We start from the raw sequence: 26452 nt of genomic DNA, 5'->3' as shown, positions 1-26452 counted from the left end.
GCCAGAGCATGCAGCTTCGGAAAGGACACACAAGGGAGGGCGAGGTAGGAAGGGACACCACCTAGCCAGCCAGACCAGCTGAGTCAACTCTGGCAACCAATGGGGTGACAGCTGTCACAGCCAGACCGCCCTCACATCTGCATCTTTCTATCTTTAAAGGCTGTCAAGTTAACCTATAGAAAATAACCCTTCAAATCTTCAAATCTGTCTCTGCTTTAGTTTCCTATTTGTTTCCTAATACTTTTTTTGTGGGGGGGTGGGGATGTTTCACCTAGTCTGAGAGAATTTCTCAAAGAAAGGGGTACTTTCTGGACTTATTTTAGATCAGTAGGATAAGTATACAAGTAGGTAGTTTGTGACTCTAAGTAGCAATGGGTCAAATTCACAAATGTTAACTTGGCTATAATAATTTTTAGACTATGTGCACCAGCTTTTGAGTTTATGTATATTCTAAGACACCCTAGAACTCCACAAACCCACAAGACCTGCTTGCCATCTGCTGGCCGTGACATGGGTAGGCCTTACTAGCCACCTACAACAGGCTATGGTACTATGCATTATCCATGTAAATTCATGGACAGCAGTAATTATGCTCCATGCTTGTCGAAGATGCCTGGAGTCCTGAGTTACCACACCTCAATCTCTTTGAGGACATGAGATTTAACAACAAAGTGTTGTGGGGGTAGATTCCTCTGAATCCATCTATGATAAGTTGGCTGAGATAACAGTAACTTGTGAACTACTAATATCAATTATAATGACTAGTATACAAAAACTTTTGCCAAGACAGGCTTCACAGTAAGAAACAGATCTCCAGTTCCCCTAAGATTCTGTTCTAGGGCTCTCTGAGGTAAGAAAAATAAAATCGAATAGAAAAGATGAGTCACAAATTATTTAAGTAAACATTTAGAGTCACACTTAAAACCAGTCTGCATTCATCAAGTTAAGCCCAAGTTTTATTGCAACAAACACGTCACAAGTACTGGCAAGAGACTACTAGAACTCATCCATAGCACTGAATACAGCAATCATTTATCAATGAATGGTTTGCACAATGATGCCTGTATGTGTAAGGCATGGAAAATGCAGGAAGAGTTCAAAGTTAAATCAAGTCATCTTCACGCTGGTCCAGTAAGGATAACAAGACTGCTGCTCCTATTCTGGTGGCAGCTAATCATTGATAACATCCATTCCAGATTGACATTCTCATTTTCCCCTAGTTAATGCTGCATGCAACCACAACATCCATTCTCTCCTTGCATATGTACAAACCTAGTCCAGATTTCCTGCAGTAATCCCAAACCAGGAAACTGATATCTGGCAGACATTTGACCCACTGACCAAGCATACTGGGTAGTAGGCCAGAAACTTCACATGGAGAAGCTTATATAGGTTCACACAATTACATGTGATTTCAAACTTGTTTCACCAGTGTTGACATACATACATAGCTTAGCCCATTCCAATAATTATATAATTTCTTATCTGTAAGGCTTCTCTGGTTGATATCTCCTAGACTGATGAATTAAAACAGATGCATGAAAGGATCTGTCATGTCCAACGATATTCCCACACCCTCTGACAGGGAACTATGCCCATTTCCTTGGCTGACCAGAAAAATACAAGGAAAACAGATCTGTAGAATCTGAACTACCACCATTGTCAAGAGGATCTCAAGCTAGTAATCCCCTTGATAGAATGAGAGGGACAAGAAGGTGCGTAGCAAGAAACAAGGGCCCTTCTAGCAGCTCTAACATTTATCTAGAAGAACTCTGTGGTCATTTCCTAGTCCCCAAGTACCTAATCAGGATGAATGTATACCCTGAGAACTTAAAGGGCAGCCCTGACCCAATGAACAAAAGTGATCAGGATAGGAATACCAAGAGGAATCCCCTTAGCATTTTTTCTTCCCAGAGCCAAGAATAAGGCCAATGATATTCACAAAAGAAAATGGCATGGTGCCCATCCTCTGAATTACTAGAATGCCTCCTTCAAAAGTGAGATGAAATCTCTTCACCATATTGTACTATCACAAACTTAAGCCAACTGAAATTCATAGCTTCTGGGCCAGCTATGATGTCTTTACTCACCATCTGAATTGGGTACTTTGAATCTATTGCCTAGGAGAATACACTCCTCGGTCCTTATCAGGGAGATTGTAATCCTTTAACCTTGGAGTCGTTTCACCACCTTCAAGTTCTACAAGATTATGATGGCAGAGCCGGTAAAGCTAAGAAGACTTATGGCCTTAGGATTTGAACAACTATCACTGAAGGAAGAAGACTGAGTCTAAGCAATATGCCTTGATAAAGGACATTCTTACATCCTTTGGTTTACAAATGTGTCAAGTTCTAGAAAACTTACTTCCTTAGATAATTGGTCTTCGATTTCCTTTGTGGCCACATGGGATTTGCTTTTGCTTATATTTGACACCTGTATTAGGTATAAGTTTCCTTTGTTGGTTTTCTTTGCTGTTGCTACTTTTGTTAGGATAAATTCTATACAACTGCTGTGCTTTGGAGGCTCTATAAGCTTTGTGTTAGCTGCATTCAGAACTGCTGGTCTTTGAGACAAGAGTCCACCAGCAGTCCACCTACTCTCCAATAAAGACTTGCAATTTGGTCTTTTAAGTGCTAGCTTCTGTTTCTCACGATCGAATTCCTGTACAGCAATGGCTTACCCCATTATCAATAGCAAAAATATTCAACCTGCTGGTGGCTTCAAAACCACAGGCATGTGAACAAGTGGTAACCTTTTATTGAAGTTGGCCACATTGCATTTATTGCAGCCATAGATTTGTGGCATGGAAAGGACTCCGACTAGTTCTTACACCTGGCACTTACACCTTGTACCTCCTATGCTTTGGCAAGTCTCTGGATTAGAGCAGGAGGTAATATACTTGCAAATGCTACTCCCCAGCTAAGTAGCAGAGCTTTCTAGTTTTGCACAAAGCCTAGTACACACGTGTTCTACGGCAGATCCAAGATCAGTATAACCCCTCTCCTATCAACAAAGGCCCGAAAACTCCCACATCCCAGTGACAAGGGTGCCTATGGTAGACCCAAGCCATAGCATTCTATAGAGAACAGAATGGCTCTGGCAGCATAGAACCAGGAAGTCAGTTAAAGTAGCAGCTCATACAGGCATCCAAGATGCCCAGAAATCTATTTCAAGAGGATCCCATTTCTCTCAGGTACGGAAGAGAAAAATATGTTAAAATGTTTTAAAAAAATGCTGCTTAATCTAAGAACTTTCTCCATATACTGGTCAGTTCCAGGAGAATGCTGGATTCAAAGTGGTTTGAATTATTTTATATAGGGAAAGGATTTGTAGAATGCAAGTAGTGAAGAAAAGGAGGATGCATCAGAGACTAGAATGGTCAGCAGCTACAGAACCAAAAGAATCAACTAACAGTCCACTTGTAGGAGGAATGTAATGTCTGAGTTGCTGAGTTGCTATTCAGTGGCATCAAGTTAGAAAAACCCCAGACAAAGGCTGCCAGTGGTCAGCCTTTGTCCCTTCTCCATCCTTGCCAAAAAGCAAAAGATCATCTCTCCCTCAGTCAAGTTCACCAAGCTGGCAGCCTTGCAGAAGGCTGCGGATAACCTTGAGGCTTTTTACCAGCTGCACTGAGTTGCTGCATTAGTCAGGAGCTTATAATAAATAAAAGCTCTGTAATAGTGTCAATAGCATTGACAGTTATTAATCATACTGACCAAGATTATGTTTTGCCTATGATCCTGTGACTCAAGGCTATGTTTTGCTTCTGTTAACCTTGCTTGCCTCAGTAACAGGGCCTTAAGACCACCAATTAAAGACCACCACAGAGTGGTCCCACGGTGGGCAGCCTATTGCCAATTATGACGTATGATATTTACCATAAAGAACAAATGAATTTAAAGGTCAGATAACTACAACCAAGTAAAATGTGCCAAACCTGCCTTGCCTGGCTTGTCTATGAAACTATGCAACTTACCCCTTAAAAGCCCCAGGTTGAGGATTGCTTGGGGTCACAGTCACAGCTCCCGAGTTTGTGCTGCATGCCTGGCAGGTCAGCTAGCCACTTGCCCAATAAATTCATCTTTTTACATGAGGCTGTCTCTGCGTGGTGGAGTCCAGTGGGATGTAATATCCCCACCGGGAGAAATGTGGAATCCCCTCCCCCTGACCCCATAACAGGAAGATGCCCCTGGACGGATAAGCAGGCCTGAAGAGTCACTGATACCCATCCCATCCAGGTGCAAGATGCCACGTCAAGTTCAAGTACCCAAATAGCTTCCAACATTGCACTTTCCTAGCCAGACCCACTGCACAGTAGCTTTCAAGGGAGCCAGCAATGTAGCCCACAGGCTCTGCCCCTGTTGTAGCACAGAGCAGTGTGAAGACTGAACACAGGAAGGTCAGGATGGCCAGCTTTCTTGGAATACCCGACTTCTGACTAATGGGGACCTTTAGACAGGGAAAATAAACCTGCAGAGGATAGCTGCCCCAACTAGGGATCCAGCTGGCATGAAAGAAATTCACCAAGCGCAGGATCTGTATCCAGCTTCAGCCTGTGCCCCGCTGTAGCAGCCACAGCTCTGGACTGAGCCTGAACTGGACCCATTAACCCTTCTGCTCTAATGAGGTCAAACAAGTTCCATGGATATTCATGGTCACTTTTCCAAAAATACTTCTTTAATGTCACAGTCAGCTTCCTAGGTCTGTTAGGTTACAAATTGTAATAATGTGGTATGTAAGAATGTAAAAAAGGAAAGCATGGTTGATCTGATGCTTAATCAGGTTTATGTTCAAAGTGGAGACATAGTAGGCCCAACCCTAATGCTTTAGCTTTGGCATTCTGATTGATTTAAATTCTATTTTTCTCTGTATGCATGGGGTACTGCTCAAGGCATGCTTTCTTTATACAATACTTTCTCCTGTTGGCTTTTCCTTCAGATTGGTCTGAGTTACTGTTAATAGTTGGCTCAGAGGATGTACAGATTCACAGCACATCACTTATTGATATTCCACCTTTTTGTGCCTTTGGATCATGCTTTCATCAACATATATCTAATTAGAATCAAAACCATCACTAGGCAAGACTTGACTTTCCAGTGTTTCCTGCAGGAGCACTGAAGACTTTGAATCTACTAGGTTTATAATATGACAATGAGTCAAGGATAAACTCACCTTTGTGAGCACAGTCAGTAACATTCTTGTGTCTTTGCATTCTTATCATTTTTAGAAACTAGTCTAAAGTCTGAGTTTTATCAGCAGTCTCTACCTTTGGAGGTCAACTTCTGTCAATACCAGTTATTTAATTGTATCAGTCTCAAATTTATACCTAGTTCTAGTTAGATTTTCATACTCAACATAATTGAAGAGAATATTCCCTTCTCTAAGAAGAACTCTGGCTTAGTGTCAAATTGTGTGCCCGAAAGTTCTGGTGGCTGCACCAATGTTTACTCTTCCAGAATCAGTTTATCCTAGGATGGGACAGAAAGTGTGAATAACTTCTCCTGGCCTCTCTTGCAAGAAGTTTTCTAAGTCAGCAAAAGGCCCCTCCCAGACCTAAGCTGGGCCCTTGATGACTTTATCTCTGGGGCAGGTGGGGCAGGTGCGGCAGGTGGGGCAGGTGGGGCAGGTGGGGCAGGTGGGGCAGGTGGGGCAGGTGGGGCAGGTGGGGCAGGTGGGGCAGGTGGGGCAGGTCCCACCTCCTGCCCAGCACTGTATAAATAGGAGTCAAAGGCAAGCTGGAGCCTTTCTCCTTTTCCCTTCGTGGACTTGTGGCCTTGTCAGCTCTGCTGGAGATAAACCTCTCTCCAGGGACACTGTCTGCGTGGTCTTCTGGGGGTAAGTTCCTTCCGGCCATCAACACAAGACTGGGCACTTTCTAAGAGGACAATCGGTGACTTGCACTCGGCAGCAGCTAAGAAGGAAGCCAGGCCTGTTTGGGAAGGATACCTCGATGTCCATGGAAATCGAGTCTTCCGATGTGATCCGTCTGATCCTGCAGTACCTGAAGGAGAGCGGTTTACATCGGGCCTTGGCTACCTTATAAGAGGAGGCTGCCGTCTCTCTGAATACAGTGGACAGCATCGAGAGTTTCGTGGCTGACATTCATAGTGGCCGTTGGGTTTACTGGTCTGTCAGCAAGCGGTTGCGTGGGGAGCTCCTGACTGGGGTCTGTTTAAGTCAAGCAGGCCTCAAACTCATTATGTAGCCCCAGACAAGCCTAAAACTCCCCATTCTGTTCCAGCCTCCTGAGGACCAGGATTGTGTGTACCACCTACCTGACACATTCTATTGTTTTAATACAGAAGCCAGTTTACCATGTTGTCAGCAGCTGTGGATACAGTTAATGCCACGCCCCTGTCGGGGTCCAAAGAACTGAGTTTAGAGGAACCAAAGAAGATGACCCGAGAGGACTGGAGGAAGAAGAAGGAGCTAGAAGAACAGCGGAAGCTGGGTAATGCTCCTGCAGAAGTGGATGAAGAAGGAAAAGATATCAATCCACACATCACTCAGTATATTTCTTCAGTACCATGGTACATCGATCCATCGAAAAGACCCACCTTAAAGCACCAGAGGCCACAACCTGAGAAACAGAAACAGTTCAGTTCATCTGGAGAATGGTACAAGAGGGGTGTAAAAGAGAATTCCATAACCACCAAGTACCGCAAAGGCGCCTGTGAGAACTGCGGGGCCATGACGCACAAGAAGAAGGACTGTTTTGAGAGACCCAGACGAGTTGGGGCCAAGTTTACTGGGACTAACATAGCGCCAGATGAGCACGTCCAGCCTCAGCTCACGTTTGACTACGACGGGAAGAGAGATCGCTGGAATGGCTACAATCCAGAGGAACACATGAAAATTGTGGAAGAGTATGCCAAAGTTGACCTGGCAAAACGAATGCTGAAAGCCCAGAAATTACAAGAATTAGCCTCAGGAAAATTAGTGGAACAGGCTAATTCTCCAAAACATCAGTGGGGAGAAGAGGAACCAAATTCTCAGACGGAAAAAGATCACAACAGTGAAGATGAGGATGAAGTAAATATGCAGATGATATTGACATGCCCGGACAGAATTTTGACTCTAAGAGGCAAATTACAGTCCGGAATCTAAGGATTCGAGAAGATATTGCAAAATATTTGAGAAATTTAGATCCAAATTCTGCCTACTATGATCCCAAAACTAGAGCGATGAGAGAAAATCCCTACGCCAATGCAGGGAAGAATCCAGATGAAGTGAGTTATGCAGGCGATAACTTCGTCAGATACACAGGAGATACCATTTCCATGGCTCAGACACAGTTGTTTGCCTGGGAGGCGTATGACAAGGGCTCGGAGGTGCACCTGCAGGCAGATCCCACGAAGCTGGAGCTGTTGTATAAATCCTTCAAAGTCAAGAAGGAAGACTTCAAAGAACAGCAGAAAGAAAGCATCCTGAAAAAGTATGGCGGCCAAGAACATCTGGATGCTCCTCCAGCTGAGTTGCTCTTAGCCCAGACGGAAGACTATGTGGAGTACTCACGGCATGGGGCAGTCATCAAGGGGCAGGAGCGGGCCGTGGCCTGCTCCAAGTATGAAGAGGACGTGAAGATCCACAACCACACGTACATCTGGGGATCTTACTGGAAAGAAGGCCGATGGGGATACAAATGCTGTCACTCGTTCTTCAAGTATTCCTACTGCACTGGAGAAGCTGGGAAGGAGACTGCTAATGCCCAGGGGTGCGTGATAAGTGATGAGACTGGCGAAGAGTCGGTGAAGAAACCACAGACGCTCGTGAAGATGCACCACGAAAAACTAAAGAAAAAGAAGCACCGGAAGAGCAGCTCTGACAGTGATGACGAAGAGAAGAAACAGGAGAAACTGAAGAAGGCACTGAACGCCGAGGAGGCCCGCCTGCTCCATGTCAAGGAGATCTTACAAATTGACGAGAGAAAGCGGCCATACAACAGTGTATATGAAACTCGAGAGCCCACGGAGGAGGAAATGGAGGCCTACAGAGTGAAACGTCAGAGGCCAGATGACCCCATGGCCTGTTTCCTGGGCCAGCAATAACTAGCCGGGGGAGGTAGTCCAGGGTTCAGTCCAGCATGCACCGCAACCTCATAGATAGAAAAACCGTGACCTGTCCCTTGGGGCCTGACTTCAATAAAGCTTTCAGAAGTCTAAAAAAAAAAAAAAAAAAAAAAAGACCCAGCCGGAGCGGTACATTCATCTGGAGAACCTCTTGGCCAGGCCTTACTTTGATCCTGGTGAGGCATACCCAGAAGGAAGCAGCAAAGAGAAAAGAAGAGCAGCCATTGCCCAAGCCTTAGCTGGCGAAGTCAGTGTGGAGCGCCTCCATCTCGTCTCTTGGCATTGCTGGGCCAAGCTCTGAAGTGGCAGCAGCACCAAGGGTTGCTCCCGCCTGGTCCCACCATAGATCTGTTTCGAGGTAAAGCAGCTGTCAAAGATGTGGAGGAAGAAAAGTTTCCTACACAGCTGAGCAGGCATATTAAGTTTGGTCAGAAGTCACACGTGGAATGTGCTAGATTTTCTCCAGATGGTCAGTATCTGGTCACTGGGTCTGTTGATGGATTTATTGAAGTATGGAACTTTATGACTGGAAAAATCAGGAAGGATCTTAAGTACCAGGCACAGGATAACTTCATGATGATGGACCATGCTGTCCTCTGAATGTGTTTTAGCAGAGATACAGAAATGTTAGCAACTGGGGCCCAAGATGGAAAGATCAAGTTGTGGAAGATTCAGAGTGGACAGTGTTTAAGGAGGTTTGAAAGGGCACATAGTAAAGGTGTCACCTGTCTGAGCTTTTCCAAAGACAGCAGTCAGATCCTTAGTGTCTCTTTGGACCAATCAGAATTCATGGCTTAAAATCTGGGAAAACCCTAAAGGAATTTCGTGGTCATTCCTCCTTCGTTAATGAAGCAACATTTACACAAGATGGACATTATATTATCAGTGCTTCCTCTGATGGCACTGTAAAGATCTGGAATATGAAGACAACAGAATGCTCAAATACCTTGAAATACTTGGGCAGGACTTCGGAGACAGATATTACTGTCAACAATGTGATCCTGCTTCCTAAAAACCCAGAACACTTTGTGGTATGCAACCGATCAAACACTGTGGTCATCATGAACATGCAAGGCCAGATTGTCAGAAGCTTCAGCTCTGGTAAGAGAGAAGGTGGTGACTTTGCTGTGCTCTCTCTCCTCCTGGTGAATGGATCTATTGTGTGGGGGAAGACTTTGTGCTCTACTGCTTTAACACAGTCACTGGCAAACTGGAGAGAACTTTGACAGTTCACGAGAAGGATGTGATTGGGATTGCACATCATCCTCATCAGAATTTGATTGTTACCTACAGTGAAGATGGACTTCTAAAGCTCTGGAAATCCTAATTCACATTTTAAAAATCTAGTTTGAAGCATGTACTTAAATGAAGACATACTCATGTGTTTGTTTTTTCAGATCAGCTTTCTAAGGAAAAAAATTATCCCATTTCCCCAAGGATAATTATAGTCTTAAAAAGTTTCTCTTTTAAAAATGTATTTTTAAGATTTTAGTTTTTCTGCTTATAACCATGGTAGACATATTACTGACATTTCTAGAAAAAAGATGTTCTTTGATTATCTGAAATCCTTATTGCAGTTTACTTCCCATCATAAAACTTGTGAATAACCCTGTATTCAGTAGCTGTTTTTTTAAAGATGTTAATACACTACACATTTCTGGATGCTTTGTAAATAAATGTTCACCCCCCAAAAAAAAAGATGAAAATTTGAGACACGAACCTTCAAGCTATATGCTTCGATTTCTCTCTTGGAAGATTTGTAGGTACTGATGACCCAGTACTTGGAGAAGGTCTAGACTTCTGTTGCTTTTCGTTCATGGTTACAAGTCAAACTAAAAATTGCTCATGCTTGGAATATTAGAACCAAGGAAATAAGGTTCCCTGTTGAGATACTACATATTGCCTGTGTTTAAAGCATCATCTTGGACTTCTGTGTGAAGATGGTGTCCGGCAGTGGATAAAAAACTTGGACTTTCTGACCAGGCCCTGGCTGGCAGTGGACTTAACTCTGGAGGTGGCAGTTAAAGATTTGGAGACTGGAGTTCACCTTGTGAAAGGTCATCACTTGCACTTGGAATGGTCTCAAATTGTGGGATTAATGGGAATAGCCTTTCAGTTACCTAGGATCGTGGTTGATATGAAGTCATGTTTAACTGTATTTACTGTTAGTTGACAACTTGATGTACCATGTTTCCCTTGTATGGTCTTATGTAATCAAATCATTGTTCAAATAAAGTTTGTAAGTTTGCCTCATAGCATTTCATTGGTAACTTCATTTTGTTCTTTATAGGTGTTAAAGAATGATCATTGACTTTCTACTTGACATTCTTGTTGCTGGGCAGTTTATATTTATCCCCATATGACGTTATTGAAACTGGGCAGTTTGTATTTATCCCCATATGACATTATTGAAACGATCTCTTTGGTGTCAAGAAAGAATTTCTTACTGGGTTTGGAGCCCAGAGAAAACAAAGTAATGAATAAGAAAGATACCATATACTTGCCAGTTCAACTAAAAGGGTGACAAAGAACAAGGATACTGTGATTTAATGTATACTCAAAGAATAAAATGTCTCCCAATTAATGTGCCCAGCACTTTCAGAGGAATGCATTCTAATCTTTGCTTCATGAATTCCACTTTTTTTAATGTTCTATATTTTTAGTTGTAAGCAGTAAACTTGATTGTAACATCCTTATAATTACTAAACAATGTAAAATAAAAGTCCAAACATCTTCTCCTTGACATACTTCCTCATCAGTATAGACAGAAAAGAATTACAAAAGAATTACATTATTTCTGAAGCTGGAATCAAGAATGAGCCATGGGTCTGAATTGATGTTCACACGAAGGACCTGGCCACACCCGCAGAAATCACTGTTGATGTTTCATACATACACAGATGTTACTACTGAAATCTCCTTAGAAGTCAGGGCATAAAAGTGTCTTTAAAAGCACACCGATTTTGCTTGTGGATCCAAAAAAAACACAACTTAGGATTATAAAAAAAAATGAAACCTTTCCAAATATTTAGGGGGAAAAATGGACACTACAGGAAGATACCTAGAGTTCCCCAGTCTGAGAAGCAGTGACTGTATTAAAATATTAGTAATGACAATATAGTTTAAAAAGTGTTCGATTATGAAATCTCAACAGCCTCTGGAGTATAGTCACTAATAGCACTTTAGTCTGATAAGCTATTTCTCCTGCTTTATAAATCTATGTTAGTTGTTTAAATGGCTTGAAGTATTTCAGAAGGACAATATGACAAAAATTGGTGGATAGCTATTCCTAGTGCTGTCTTAAGAGAGCAACATCCTGTTGAGTGTTGGTAACTTAGGATCATCACCTCTGAGGCTTGTGCTGCTATCCTGGTAGCACAGGCTCCTTGCCCTTAGAGAACTTCTGTTTTTACATTGAAGGCAGCTGGCAGCCAGGCGCTGGTGGCTGAGGCCCTGTGATCCTAGCTCCTCAGGAGGCTGAGATCTGAGGATTGTGGTTCAAAGCCAGCCCAGGCAGGAAAGTCCTTCAGACCCTTGTCTGCAATAAACCACTCAGAACACCGGAAGTGGCATTGTGGCTCAAGTAGTAGAGCACTGGCCTGGAGCTGAAGAGATGAGACACAGCCCCCAGGCCCAGAGTTCAAGCCCCACAACTGACCAAAGGGAAAAAAAGATACCCAAGCAAATAGGACCAGGCTTGCTGTCACATAAGAATCAATTTCAAAGAATAGGAAAAGAATAAAAGTGCAGATGTTTTTTTAATCATAGGCACACAATTATACTGCCTAGCTGCTGCCATTTCTGTATCTTCTGGGAAGGGCAGAATATAAGAGAAAGGAATTCAGACATTTTAGTCCAAAGAACTGGTTTTAATAATTATTTAAATGTGATGGGATTAAAAGCATTCTACATTTAAACTATTGCTCAGCACCAGTATTGTATATATTACAAATCATAATTTCTAAGTCTGGATTTTTTGTGTGTTTGACTGTTTCTAAGCTAAATTACCTGTCTATAAATTTTTTTCTGTTCTTGAAAAGATCCTATTTTTAAATAAAGCATTTTTCTATATTAAAAAATGTGTACTTTCTTTGAAAGTGGGACAAAGAGGAATACAAGAAACTAAGACTCACAGGAGAGAGTGAAAAGGATGGAAAACCAGGACAGCCAATCAAGAGGGAGTTTCAGTAACAGAGACTATAAAGTGGGCTCGTCTTCCCAAGATTGGATTCCAAATGTCATGACCAAGACAACCCCACCATCTGAGATGGGAGGATATTACTGCAATGTCTGTGACTGTGGTGAGAGACTCCATCAACTTCCTGAATCATATGAATGGAAAGAATCAACGGAACCTGGGCATGACTATGCATGTGGAACGTTCTATCCTGGATCAGGTGAAGAAAGGCTTTGAGGTTGGTCAATAAGATGGAAGACCAGCTGAAGGATTATGATTTTGAGCAAAAGATGAAGAAACTCAGGAAGAAAAGGCTAAAGCATACAAGAAAGAAAAAAAGGAGAAGAACAGGAGAGTGGAGGAGGACTGACATTTGAGGAGGAGTAGATGGCGGCTGTGATGGGCTTCTTGGCTGTGATTCCACCAAGAAGAGTTACTGAGCCTTTCTGTGATGGGCCTAATTTTGGCCTATGTTGGCCTTTGTGGGTGTGTGTATTTGTTAGGGGGGTGGAGTCATTCCTTTTGGATACTGGGGAAAGACCTTCAGAGTGTTAATGGACAGACTAGAGGGTGGGCATTTGTGGCTCAGAGGATGTTCAGATTCATATGACATTACCTACTCATATTCCACCTTTTCATGCCTTTGGATCATGAGTTTTACTCTGTTCTCATCAGTACAAATCCAATTAGAGACAAAGCCATCACTAGGCAAGATTTGACTTTCCAGAATTTCCTGCAGCAGCACTGAAGATTTTTCACATTATAAAGCTAGTAGATTCAATGAGCCAAGGATAAACACCTTTGAGCAGAGTCAATAACATTCTTGCATCTTTGCATTCTTATCATTTTTAGAAACTAGTCTAAAGTCTGAGTTTTATCAGCAGTCTCTACCTTTGGATGTCAACTTCTGTCAATACCAGTTACTTAAGTGTATCAGTCTCAAATTTATACCTAGTTCTAGTTAGATTCTCATACTCAACATAATTGAAGCGAATATTCCCTTCTCTAAAAAGGACTCTGGCTTAATGTTCAATTGTGTGCCTGAAAGTTCTGGTGGCTGTATCAGTGTTTACTCTTCCAGAATCAGTTTATCCTAGGATGGGACAGAAAGAGTGTGAAGGACTTCTCCTGGCCTCTCTTGCAAGTAGCTTTCTAAGTCAACAAAAGCCCCCTCCCAGACCTAAACTGGGCCCTTGATGACTTTATGTCTGGGGCAGGTGGGGCAGGTGGGGCCCTCCCACTTCCTGCCTCATCACTATATAAATAAGAGTCTTCAAAGACACACCAAGGCATTTTCCTTTTCCCTTGGTGTAGAAAGGTCTATTACCAGCAGAGCTGACAAGGCCAAGTTCCCACAATCTACGTGACTTTGTCTGCGTGGCCCTTTGAGGTAAGTTCCTTTCAGCTATAAACCCAAGACTAGGCACTTTAAAGATGACCAATGATACATGGAAATTTGAGACACTACCATAAGCTATGTTCTTTGGTTTCTTGTAACCATTAACTGAAAGCAGTAGAAGTCTAGACCTTTGCAAAGTATTTGTTCATTAGTACCGAAAAAGCTTCCAAGTCAGATTGAAAATTGCTCATACTTGGACCATTAGAACAAAGGAAAAAAGTTCCCTAATAAGCTCTTAATTGTCTTTTGTTTCAAAGCATCATCTTGGAGATTTGGTGCTTGCTTCTGTGGAAAGACTGCGGACAAAATGCCGGAGTGGGACAGTGAACCGTTCTCCAACCCTTTGGCTCCAGATGGCCATGATGTGGATGATCCTTTCCAATCAAAACTCACCAATGAAGATTTCAGGAAACTTTTCATGACCCCAAGGGCTGCACCTACCTCTGCACTACCTTCTAAGTCATGTCACCATGAGATGTCAAGAGAGTGCAATGAGGATGAAGATCCAGCTGCCCGAAGGAGAAAAAAGAAAAGTTATTATGCTAAGTTACGCCAACAAGAAATTGAGAGAGAGAGCGAGCTAGCAGAGAAGTACCGGGACCGTGCCAAGGAACGAAGAGATGGTGTGAACAAAGATTATGAGGAAACCAAGCCGATTAGCACTGCAGCTAACTATAGGGCTGTGGGCCCCACAGCAGAGGTGGACAAATCAGCTGCAGAGAAGAGAAGACAGGTGATCCAGGAGTCCAAATTTTTGGGTGGTGACATGGAGCACACCCACTTGGTGAAAGGCTTGGATTTTGCTCTTCTTCAAAAGGTACGAGCTGAGATTGCCAGCAAAGAGGAAGAGGAATTGATGGAGAAACCTCAAAAGGAAACCAAGAAAGATGAGGATCCTGAGAACAAAATTGAATTTAAAACTCGTCTTGGCCACAGTGTTTATCATACGCTTTTTAAGAGCAAAGCCGATGAGCGGAATGAGCTGTTCTTGCCAGGGCGCCTGGCCTATCTGGTGGACCTGGAGGATGAGTATGGGGACACAGATATTCCCACCACACTTATCCGTAGCAAGGCTGATTGCCCAACCATGGAGGCCCAGACCATGCTGACATCAAATGACACTGTCATCAGCAAACTCATTCAGATCCTTTCATACCTGAGGCTGGGTACCCGAAACAAGAAGCTCAAGAAGAAGGATAAAGGGAAGATGGAAGAGAAGAAGCCTCCTGAGGCTGACATGAACATTTTTGAGGACATTGGGGACTATGTTTTCTCCACAACCAAGACACCTCGGGACAAGCAGCAAGAGAGATATGGTGAACGAGAGCCAGACAGAGACCTGGACCAGGATTGGGAGAGAGAACGAGATCAGGAGAGGGAGCAAGAAAAGAGGCACAGCTATTTTGAGAAGCCAAAAGCGGATGTTGAGCCCATGGAAGTTGACAAAGGACCTGGGTCTGCCCAAGACTTGATCAAGTCAATCAATGAAAAGTTTGCAGGGTCTGCCAGTTGGGAAGGCATTGAGTCATTGAAGAAGCCAGAAGACAAAAAGCAGCTGGGTGATTTCTTTGGCATGTCTAACAGTTATGCAGAGTGCTATCCTGCCACGATGGATGACGTGGCCGTGGATAGTGACGAGGAGGTGGATTATAGCAAAATGGACCGGGGTAACAAGAAGGGCCCCTTAGGCCGCTGGGACTTTGATACCCAGGAGGAATACAGCGCGTATATGAGCAATAAGGAAGCTTTGCCCAAGGCTGCATTCCAGTATGGTATCAAGATGTCTGAAGGACGGAAAACCAGGCGACTTAAAGAAACCAATGGCAAAGCAGAGCTTGATCGGCAGTGGAAGAAGATCAGTGTAATTATTGAGAAGAGGAAGAAGATGGAGGCTGAAGGGGTTCAAGCAAAAAGACTAAAATACTAATCTTTACTTCCAACTGAAAAAATCTCCACATGGGTATCCTCTCTACTTTCTATAATTCCTAGAAAGGTTGTAAGGTGGTATTTGTTGTTTTGTTTGCAAATGTGTATAAAGTTTTATTGCGTAAACACCTGATTGCATTAAAATTGGTAACCAGTTTTTTAAAAAAGCATCATCTTGGAGTTTTGTGTGAAGATGGCATCTAGTAGCGGGGCAACAAACTTGGACTTTCACCGAAAGTGGGAAAAAGATGAATACAAGAAACTTGCTGTAAAGAGACTCCCTGGAGAGAGAAAAGGGTGGAAAACCAGTGCAGCCAGTCAAGCCAGAGCTTCATTTGTTAAGGAAATAATTGACAAGTACCTAGCTGTTGTAAAGATGGACTCTGGAGATGAGTGAAACTTGACCAGACTCATTTAGAGACTAATTCCCACACCAGGAAAAAGAATTCTAGTTTTAAATGGCGGCTACAAAGGCAATGACCCCACTCTGGAATCCATCAATGAAAAGACTTTCTTAGCTACTGTGACCATCGAAAAGGGGCCTGGAAAAGGACAGAGTTGAAGGAATTCAATATGAAGACACATCTAAACTTGCCTGATTGAAAATGTGTCACCAGTACATTAAAATAACTCTAAAGCATCCAGTTGCTGTTTGTCAAAGCATTGTAAGACTCTACTGTGTTAGGGTATTTCTTTTGTGTAAAACAAATGATTTTATTTAAATATTGTATAATTGTGTAAATGTTTAGAATATGTCTCCTGAAGTACCAAAACTGTGTGCTTTAAGATCTGTGCATAAGAGGGTATGTGTGTTGTGCACCTGTGTGTATATATATGTAAACATGTTGGAGATTAAAAAAACTGTCAGCATGATATAAAAAATGTATGAGATTAAGTTTAAACTCTAAGGAAGGTCAACAAGTTAGGGTGTGTTACCAAACTCTGAAAGGATTATTGTTTTAGAGAGGACCTTTAGTTAAAAGGTTTTCTAAGTCAGGCCTGTGGCTCAGGTCTGTAATCCTAGCTACTCAGGTGGCTGAGATATGAGGAGCTCAGTTCAAAGCCAGCCCGGGCAGGAAACTCCGTGAGATTCTTATATCCAATAAAACATCAGAAAGCTGGAAGTGGCACTGTGCCTTAAGTGGTAGAGCACTCGCCTTGAGCTGAAGAGCTGAGGGCCAGTGCCCAAGTGAAAAACCTAAGCAATTCCATTTTACTTAAGACCCCATCTCGGTTCTGTGACTTAACTCATGGCCCACTTTAGCCCTAATGCTAGGGGTTTATGACAAAGCCATGCACAGTTCTTGGAGCCATAGATGGTGTTTGCTTAAGGCAGATGTTAGCCCCCAAGTGGTGTTGCCCCCCCAGTGACCTAGGGCTAAGAGTTTCAGTTCCAAGGAAAGCCACATAATTTTCTGACCAACTGGTTCTTCAGAGCCCAGGGCGAGACATGCCATACATTCTGTTGGTCCAGGTGTGAATCATAACTGTTTTTGGTCAAGCTATGGACCAAGGATATTTTTCTGTAAAGGTCAACCAATCATATTTGCCCAGCTTAGCTTGCTTTAAATGTTAACCAATCATGTAATTTCTTATGTAAAAGTTCCTTAAAATTGTTTGTTCAATACTATAAAAAACTGTGCTGATTCTATGCTCAGGGCCTCTTAGCGTCACTGGTTGCCGAGTGTGCGGAGGACCAAGCTCGAGCTTGCAATAAACCACTCTTTGCTGTTTGCATTGATCGTGGTCTCTGGTGGTTTATGAGGGGGCATCCGAAAACAGGGTACTTCACAAGCTCAGAGTTCAAGCCCCAAGACCTACAAAAAAAGGTTTTCTACGGGTTCTTGACTTTTGCAAAGTTAATGCTTAAGGCTATTGGCACTGTAATCAAGTTATCTGGCTTAGCAGATACTTTTCCTGCACTGCTAAAACTGGGGCCTAAGTGTCAAATTTAAGTGTGAAGGTTTGTTGAGCACAGCCAAAGAAATGGCCCATTCTGGCTGTCCCAAGTGCTTGGTTTCTCAGAGATCAAAAAAGGACAGAACAAACTAAGAATGGTCTAACTTTGGGAGGGGTGTTCTGGCAAAAGGTGAGCTCAGCCAGTCCATGCACAGTGACAGGCCCTGGGGTGAGTCCATGCATGGTGGAAGAGGGTAAACTGGTACAAAGGCAGTTCATCTAACCTTAAGGTGTCCAATATATATGCCCATCTTCATCCTGTGTCTGTTCCTTGCAGATGGACGCTGGAAACCTTTATGTTAAAGTGGGTGATTGGTATTTCTAAACCTGCCCCTTGGAATGTACTTAACCCCCCTTTTAAAACTTTTCCAATTTAAGGAGGTTTATCTGCGATGTAATTTGGTTTCAATGCTATTTTACAATTGGATGCATTTTTAAAAAGGCATAAAGATGCTAAGCTTGGATTCTTGGTAGAGTGCTAGTGCTTGCGTTAGAAAACCTTTAAACTCATGACAATTTTTTAAGAGGAAAAGCTCAGACTGCCAACCAATTGGTTAGTTTTAAACTGGGAAAAGGTAATGGGAGTTACCCAGTGTTTCAGGGTCATTTAAATGCAAATTAAAGTGGCTTTGGGGGGGGGGAAGGATTAAAAGCAGCGACCCCTGTATAAAAATTTGTGAAGTGGTTGGCTTCCTAGACAAAGTAAAATTGTCCTTAAATGTTTCAAAAGGAGGAAAAATTAGGACTACCAAAATAGTTGTGTAATTGCTATTTCAGTTTGCCCTTTCAAGGTTTTTTGCAACTGGTGGTATTGTCCCCCTGGTCCCTCAGCTCCACCCAGCCCTAGGATTCCCGCCAAACAGCTGGCCACTCCCTCTCTACATCCAGACCCACTTGGGCACACACCTACCTCAGTACCTGCCTGGAGACCCACCTGCCACTTGGATAGGGATGAATACCCAGTGCTCCCTCTCCCGGGAAATATGGCCCCTCTAATACAGCCTTATGATCTTTCTCCTGTTCCTGCTCGCCTCCACATGGTCCCTGGGATGGTTGTGAACGATTATCACTAACGTTTCCAGCAGGCCCACAGAGAAGAAGATTCTTACAAGTTTGTCAGATGTAACTTTGGTCCTCAATAAATTCCAGGTTAAGACCATGCTTGGGAGGCAATTTTTCTAACTACCCCCTTGTTGCTTTTAATTGGAGTATAGTGGCCTTTTGTAAAGACTCATTGATCTAAGACTTGGAATTCATTAAAAATTAAGACAAACTGGATGCTTAGCCGCTATTCTACTTTGCTCCTGTTCTACTTGGAGTTCTTTGTAATTGAAGGTAACAGTTCATAGCACATTAGTCTTTTTAACTGTTGCAATAGCTGCAACTTTTTGCGCAATAAAGGTTAGAGTCACAGAAGATGAGTAAAATCAAAGATGATGCTCCTCATGAATGAGAAAGCCAGCTTATTTTACGCTTACCTCCAGAATATGCTGCTAATGTGAGGAGGACAGTACTATCTGGCCATGTCCACCTAAAGGACAGATTGAGTGTTGAGTTATATCCTGATGGGCGTCATGAACTCAGAGTGAACCGGGTCCCTTTGACAGCAAAACTGGCTAGATCTGCCTTGTGGTATGGAAAGGTTGAAGACCATTGACAAACCTTTTGTAAGATACCTGCTATCTGTCAGATGCTTATATGCACACTTGATGGTGATCTATGGAGTTTTCAGTTGCTACTGCCGATTCCAAAGCAGGCAAGAAAAAAAAAAAAAGTTTGTCTGGAACCATGAAATTTCTGCCTATAAAAATGTTAGAAAAGAGAAGGTTCTGGAATGTAAGGTATATTCAATAGGTTTTATTAGGTAGCCCATAAAGATCACACCATGTGCTATTCAGGCAAGGAAAGTTTATTTACCGAATTGCTGCCCTGCTGAGAATGGTCCAGAAGCAGGTGGAAGAAGGGGAGACGCACCCCCAGGTCAGGACAGGAAGGCAGAGGTGTGGCCACACTGGATCTGGGCCTGGGACCTTCCCCAGGTCTGATGGGAGGCGTGACAGGGAGTGGCCAAGGATGTGACCTTGGAGGAGGGAGCAAGGGACTGCTTCCAGGTGAGCCAGTTATCTAGGTAACCATACTGGGCGTAAACTTAGCCTAGAGGTAGGGAGGCATCTAGCACAGGTGTCTGCATGGCCCAGGGCAGACTTTACTTGGAAGACAGCAAGATAATGTATTGGCTTCTTTTTCCACATCTGGAGATTCAAGTGATTGCTTCGTGTATGTTGGGGAAAATAGAGAACAGAAAAGGAATTGGCCAGACTCAATGGCCAACAAGGCAAGGACTGTTTATTAAGGAGCAGTAAGGGGCATAGACCTTTCCGTGGGTTTGGAGGTTCGAGGAGTGAATTTGGGGATAAAGCTTGTGAGACAGGGTCTTGCTGGCCACTTTACCAGCAATAAACCTTTGTTCTTTGCACCTGGATGTCTATGTGGTTTTCTGGAAAAGTCGAACATACTCTAACAAAAGCTGATTCCCATCAGTACAGATGCAGAAGCTGTCAGTACTTGGTGGAAGATCAAACAAGACACAGAAAATCAAGGCCTTGGGATCTCCTCTCCAGAAATGTCTGGCCACTGGCAGGGCCTTCACTCAGAATATGATGAGCTTTTCAAGATATTCTATGACCTTAGCCACAGCAGTGAAGATGCAGACAAGACACAGCATCAAGATGAAGATGTAAACATCATGGACACAGGAAGACCTAGAGAGACAGCTACAGGATAAGCTAAATGAATCAGATGAAATGAAGGAACCAATCAACTGGTTATTGGAATTCAGAAATATGAAAGGCAAGCTCCAAGAGACTCAGGACAGCAAAACAAGAGGATCTCACCAAAGTGAGATCCTGAACAAGTTTCAGGCTGTACCGGATAAACTTAAAAGATGGAGAAAAGGAATAGTTCAGTTCTTTGCAACAAGAGCTAGAATCACTTCTATAGAAGTGAGAATGTTGCTACTTAATTTCAGGCTGGTTACCATTAAAACACTAAGTTTCCTCACTTGGACTGAGTATTAAGACATTGCAATAGTTCTCTAATGCTCAAAGTTTTGTTGAACCATCAATTTCAGAACCACATACTGGGTTATACATTCATTAGGCCTGTCAGAGTGCATAGGGAGAGTAATGCTTTTTTAGTTGGAAGGTCCCTGGCCATGCAGGCTCTGGCCTCCCTACCCCCTGTGTAAGTCTCCACCCAGTACCTAAATTACCTAGGTAACTGGCATACTTGGAGACTACCTTCCTAGCCCCTCCTCCAAGGTCACAAGCTGGGCTGTCCCCAGTCAGGCCTCCCATCTGAACTAGGGAGGGTCCTGGGCCCTGAGGTCATCCGCTTCCGGTGGTGCCACACCTGGCCCCCTTCTCTACTTAAACACAGGCAGAACCTCAGCTTGCCAATTCAGCCCGTGTAAACCCTTCCTGCCTGGATACTGTGTGGTGCTTTCTTCGCTGCCGGATTAATTTACCCAACAAGTATCATAGAAAATTAGTGAAATCAAAGTGACAAGGTTAGTCAAATTATAAGATTGGTGAAAGTTATAAGGTGAGTGAAATAAACAGCTCAGCCTTCATCAGAGCCTCATTAAAAAAACTTTGCTGTTTCTCTGCTTTCCAGAAGCTTCTATTTTAAGGAAAAAAGTTTTTGGAGACAATATAGCTAGTTTTAAATTGTCTTTTGTCATAAATGCTATTTGCAATTCAAAGCTAATTCTCCTATGTAGAGATGTGAATAATTTTTAATAAAAGCAAATATTTTCACTTTAAAAAAAGCAGTTGGAGATGAAGTGAGGAAGTCAATTGATTTGAATTATGTAAACAGCAGTGGAGAAGGTAGTGGGGAAACTGAGTCACAGCCATCCCAGTGCCTGACCAGGTGCTGGGGGGGGTGCGGGGAGGGAGAAAGGGCTGTTGTTTCCCAGACATCCTGAAGCCTAGTCAGGAGGTGGGGGATTAATCCACCCCGCTCCAAGGTTTAAAGGTGAGATAGGTCATCCTCACTCCTGGCTCTACCCAGGGGAATATGTGGATACAGTGTGTTTAGCTCCAGGGTAGTTCTGTTCCTTGTGCTGTGTTTATGTAGAATGCTTTGCTGAGGCTTGGTCTCCACCCAACAGGTGAGCTTTGTCTTTAAAAGGTGGGTGCATCTCCAGCTCCTGTGGTGTGTGGGAACATGGAAGACCATCTCACACAGCTCCAAGACGCGGTGAACGTGCTTGCAGATCATTTTTGTAATGCCATTGGCGTGTTGCAACAGTGTAGTCCGCCTGCTTCATTTAATAACATCCAATCCACAATGAACAAGGACCAACCAGCTAACCCCTACAGAAGAATATGCTCAGCTTTTTACTACACTGATTACCCAGACAGCAAAAGACATTGATGTTTTGATAGATTCCTTACCCAGTGAAGAGTCCACAGCTGCATTACAGGATGGTATCTTATGTAAGCTAGAGGAAGAGAACGAAGAAGCTGCTACCTGTCTGGAAGGTGTTGTTTATCGAGGTGACTTGCTTCTACAAAGGATCCAGAGTGCACTGGATGACACCAATCAGTCCGAGATGAAGAGAAAAATTGAGGCTCACATACAGTCTTTCCCTCCCAACTACTAGGCTCCATCACACCCTGGACTGAGAAAAGGACTGGTCCCTGCTATTAGCATTCTGCAGCAGACATACCAACACAGCAGCACCAACTTCTCCCGTGTACTGCCGTTGAGCTATGTGTGATTCTCTTCATTGTTGATAAAGAAGCTTATAAAAGCCATCTTCACGTCATTGTTTTTTTCTCCCCCTCTTGAAGATATCAAGGCAGATGTGTATTTGTGTTCATAACAGAATTAAAGTTTTTTTTTTAAAAAAAGCTTGGTGTGAGTTCTGTTCGGGGCTGCAGATCTGTATAACTGACCACTTGCATTCTGCTAGCATTCCAAGACTTAAAAATTTGACCTGGGCTGGGAAAGTGGCTCAGGGATAGAGCGCTTGTCTTGCATGCATGAGGCCCTGGGTTTGATTCCTCAGCACCACATAAGAAAAAAAAGCTGAAGTGGTGCTGTGGCTCAAGTGGTAGAGCACTAGCCTTGAGCTGAAGAGCTGAGGGACAGTGCCGAGGCCCAGAGTTCAGGCCCCACAACCAGACCCCCCCCAAAAAAATTTTTTTTTGACCTCTCATAGTGTGCTCTCTTTTCTTGTGGCTGTTTTTATATCTGATTTAAGGTATAATTTACTGAACAAGTAGTAAGTGACTACCTAGTATTTTCAACTTGCTTCTAAAGTAGGATTTGCGGGTCTTAGTGTAAGAATTGTGCCTACCTTTGGTCCTTAGCTCCACCCAGAATTGAGCTCCTCTCTGCCTTTGAGTTCTCATCATAACTGCCCCTCCCTCTTTGCCCAGACCCACCTGAACTCCCATCTACCTCAGTTCCTATCCCCCAGACCCTGCTGCTACCTAGATATTGGAGGCTGTTATGTGCTCTCTCCAGGGCAAATATGGCTCCTCTAATAAGCCTTGTAATAATCTTTCTCCTGTGTCTGCCCCTGAAGGATCCTTTCATTGATCCTTTCACTTAGACTAACCCCTAGGATGGGTGCTCTCTTCAGACAAACATCAGGCGGAACTAGAGAATCCCCCAGCTGGTGTTCCATGGAGAAAATGATCTGCACACCCCCTAGTGACAGAATTACACTGAGGACAGCCACTTTTCCAGTAGCTCACTCCCAAATGCCAACCGCTGTCTCTTATTCCAACACGGAAGTCTCTTCTACATTCTCTCCATTTGTATTCTGGCTCAATTCCCCAGCAGCTGTCTGGGGATGTGAAGAAATTCATTTTGGTTTGGAGATAGAACTTGCCGTATTTTACTCATCCTCCCTTCCCCCCCCAAACATAAGTCCATCTCTGCCACTGATGGGGCGAGCAGAGGTGAAGACCTAGCCCCCTGTGGGGCTCACCAGTGTTGAGCTGACTACGAACACTCTTCAGGGCATCCTTCCAGTCCAGTCCCCTTATTTCCTTCCCAGAACCAGGCTAACCTCATTTAGTGTTATATTAGTATTCTGCAGCCTTTTATCAGCAGACAAGCATTTGGGCATCTTTCACCATCAGACACAGCATACCTGCAAACTTTCCTTTTACATTAGAGTAGGCATCCATACTTTCCGTAGCCCCAAGTTTCCCTATTCTATGCAATTCGAACCTTTAAACACAGGTAGGAATCAATCTTGACACCCGCCCTCCCCCCAACCACATCCCAACCAGGTTCTATCATTGACCTTGAAAACTTAATCTCACTGAAGTTTATAGGGCACATCAGTCATCTACTATCTTGAACCTGTAGGATCATGATACTTAATACACACAAAAGGTGTGTCTCTTGTGGTAGAGCACGGGGCACCCCCTTTGTGAGTTCAGAATTCCTGAGAAGGGATCTCAAGGGTTGGTACTATGGGTTGAGTGTATCCTCTTCAAGTTTGAGCTGAAAATGCAATCACCAATGCAACAAGAGGTGCATGCAGCCCTAACAGCTCTTCAAACAGACCAATGCATTCGTCACATTAGCACACTCTTGATGAGTGGATGTATTTCCACGTCTCACCTTTTGCCTAGGAATGCACGGGCCTCAGCACAGGCCAGTGCTCTGGTACTTGCCTTTTGTTCTTTGAGTTATGCAGCATATATATTATTGTAGTAGCACAAAATGGACAAAGACAGTTGGATTTTCAAGCTGAGCCACCTTAAGTATGTCCAAGTCCAGGGCAGATTCAATTTGAGGAAGTTTGTAGGAAAGCCATCCGAAGCATGCCCAGATACAATCAAAGGATTTATTCCTCACGAAGAATCTTGCAAGCCATGTTTAAATGATATAGCTAGTTGCTGTTACTTTCTAGTTCTGACAGCCACTTTTCTATTCTTGCAGGTTGAAATAGTTTTCCCTTTGTCAGACCAACTAGTAGAGAGAAATTGTTGGCTAGATAGAAAATTCTGAATAAAAGCTAAAATAAGGCTCATACCATCAAGGACAGATGTCTGGCCAGTAATGGAGTATAGCAATGTTCATATGGGGGTAGGGAACAGGAGCTTGAGCCATTCTCTATCCAAACCCAGCTCTCTGAGCATCTTAGATCTAGAGAAGTTCAAAGAGGATTCCCAAATTTCTTTGAAAGAGGCCTCCAAACCTTTCTACTAAAATGCATCTTACTGATCTAAAATTCTCCCACTAGGGAACTTCCCTCACTTGTACTAGGAGATCCATTTATCACCCTACAAACAAAGCTAATGTTCCAACTGGAGAGTCACAGAGCCTTGTATAGTTATAGTTGAAGACTTTTCCCCAGACTTTCAGCCCCTTTCCCATCTGTCCACTTCTGATCTGCTTTTGCATTGATAGAATTTTGTCTTGCATCTGCTTCAGAGGTAGCATCTCTTCATAGGGAAGTGATTGCCTTGGCTAAGCAAGTTCATGTTGTCCCTTTAATCCCCTGTACTCAGATGGCTATATTGCCTGATGCTTTTCCACTGGTGCTCAAGAATTTTAATAGCAGTTGGAGCTGGATTCTTGCGATGATACTGATCTCCATTTTGTGAGCTTAGCATCTTCCTTCATTGGTCTTACAACTCCATTAACACTTGCAGTGTCCATTAACTAATGTCCATTAGTCCTTTGATAAAGTCCAGGCAGATTCTACCCACATTGACCTTTGAGGAGGAATTCTGGCACCATTTCCAAGGGGCTGCCTGAGCTCACGTATACATGCAAACACTGCTAGTGAGCTCATGTTTACATGTAAATATGACAAATCTGCCCACTTAGGCAATTACTGAAACTTGTGTGTTTGTCCTTTATACCATCTGATGGGAGAATTTATTCCACCTTTAATGAAGGTCATTTTCGTATTTTCATTTCTAGATGGTTATGTGAACAAGGTATAGACAAGATGGATGGAATGCAGCCAATCTTTTCAATTATCAAAGCAATACAGAACAGGAAAATTCCCAGCCTTGACTTGGAGAAGGGACAAGACATCAAAGTCATTGTCAGTAGTCACAAAATGTTTTGTGTGCTCTTCAGATCAGTTTAGCACAGATAATGAGGCCTAACGGGAGTAGAACTTCCTCTTATGCAGGTATATAAGGAGTCTCAGGTGATGGAAATGATTGAGGCTAAAGCCCACAACCAAAGTGAGGTGTTTCCATAAGGTTACCACTTCCTGAGAAAGTTCATGCTACAATCAACTTCAATACAGAAGTGTTCCCCATGCAAGATCCTAGGGAGGTGGGTTTATAGACTATATGCATAAGCAAGTTGAAACATGGGCCTATAGTGTCTCCACCTCAATTTCTTCACACAAAAGCTTACGTGAAATGTTGAACTACACATACTCTTTGGTAGTAACTTGAGTTCATAAGCAAAAGAAAATCAAGGACCTGAAGACATGCATCATTTCTCCAACATTTTAAACCCGGAATGTGACCCAAAGCGAGCCTCAAGAGACCAGCTTACCTATGGAGGGCAAAAATCATCCCTTGAGTTTTAAAGGTTTTAGAAGCTGAGAAATACCAGAGCCTGGGTGGGTGGTTCCCTCTGCCATGACTCTCTACACAGAACCCGTTCTGTTTGGTTTGGCTACTGGCTTAGGCTGCCTTGACACAGTATCCCTATAAATGGGAGTTTTCCATTGTTAGCAGTAAGCACAAGTTGTTCTTATCACCGTCTGAGACTTTTAGTCTCAAGTCTTTCTATTGCCTTATTTCTAAGCCACAAGAAAAGCGCGTGACATTTCAGTGAGGATGTCTTTTGAGCAGCTGTTGGCCTGGCTTTTTTTTTTTTTTTTTTTTGGCTCTTGGGTGAGTTTTCAGGTAGCTCACT

At 43.2% G+C, this 26452-nt stretch overlaps 6 pseudogenes; all 6 read left to right on the top strand.

The window, feature by feature from the left end:
- Nucleotides 1-6315: 6315 nt before the first annotated feature.
- On the top strand, nt 6316-8048 carry LOC138805142 (pre-mRNA-splicing factor SLU7 pseudogene; annotated as a pseudogene).
- Nucleotides 8049-8083: 35 nt separating this feature from the next.
- On the top strand, nt 8084-9396 carry LOC138805141 (WD40 repeat-containing protein SMU1 pseudogene; annotated as a pseudogene).
- A 1032-nt stretch (nt 9397-10428) lies between these two features.
- LOC138805140 (zinc finger matrin-type protein 2 pseudogene) lies at nt 10429-12801 on the top strand (annotated as a pseudogene).
- A 1116-nt stretch (nt 12802-13917) lies between these two features.
- LOC138805148 (protein Red pseudogene) lies at nt 13918-15572 on the top strand (annotated as a pseudogene).
- A 3375-nt stretch (nt 15573-18947) lies between these two features.
- Nucleotides 18948-20530, top strand: LOC138805139 (transcription initiation factor TFIID subunit 7-like; annotated as a pseudogene).
- A 1230-nt stretch (nt 20531-21760) lies between these two features.
- Nucleotides 21761-21970, top strand: LOC138805146 (mediator of RNA polymerase II transcription subunit 21 pseudogene; annotated as a pseudogene).
- The last annotated feature ends 4482 nt before the right edge of the window (nt 21971-26452 follow it).

The sequence above is a fragment of the Dipodomys merriami genome, unplaced genomic scaffold, assembly GCF_024711535.1.
Source record: "Dipodomys merriami isolate MVZ:Mamm:240054 unplaced genomic scaffold, mDipMer1.0.p SCAF_389, whole genome shotgun sequence".
In the NCBI taxonomy this organism is placed as follows: domain Eukaryota; kingdom Metazoa; phylum Chordata; class Mammalia; order Rodentia; family Heteromyidae; genus Dipodomys; species Dipodomys merriami.
Note: the sequence above shows the minus strand (reverse complement) of the source record. Positions and strands in the feature narration are given on the sequence as shown.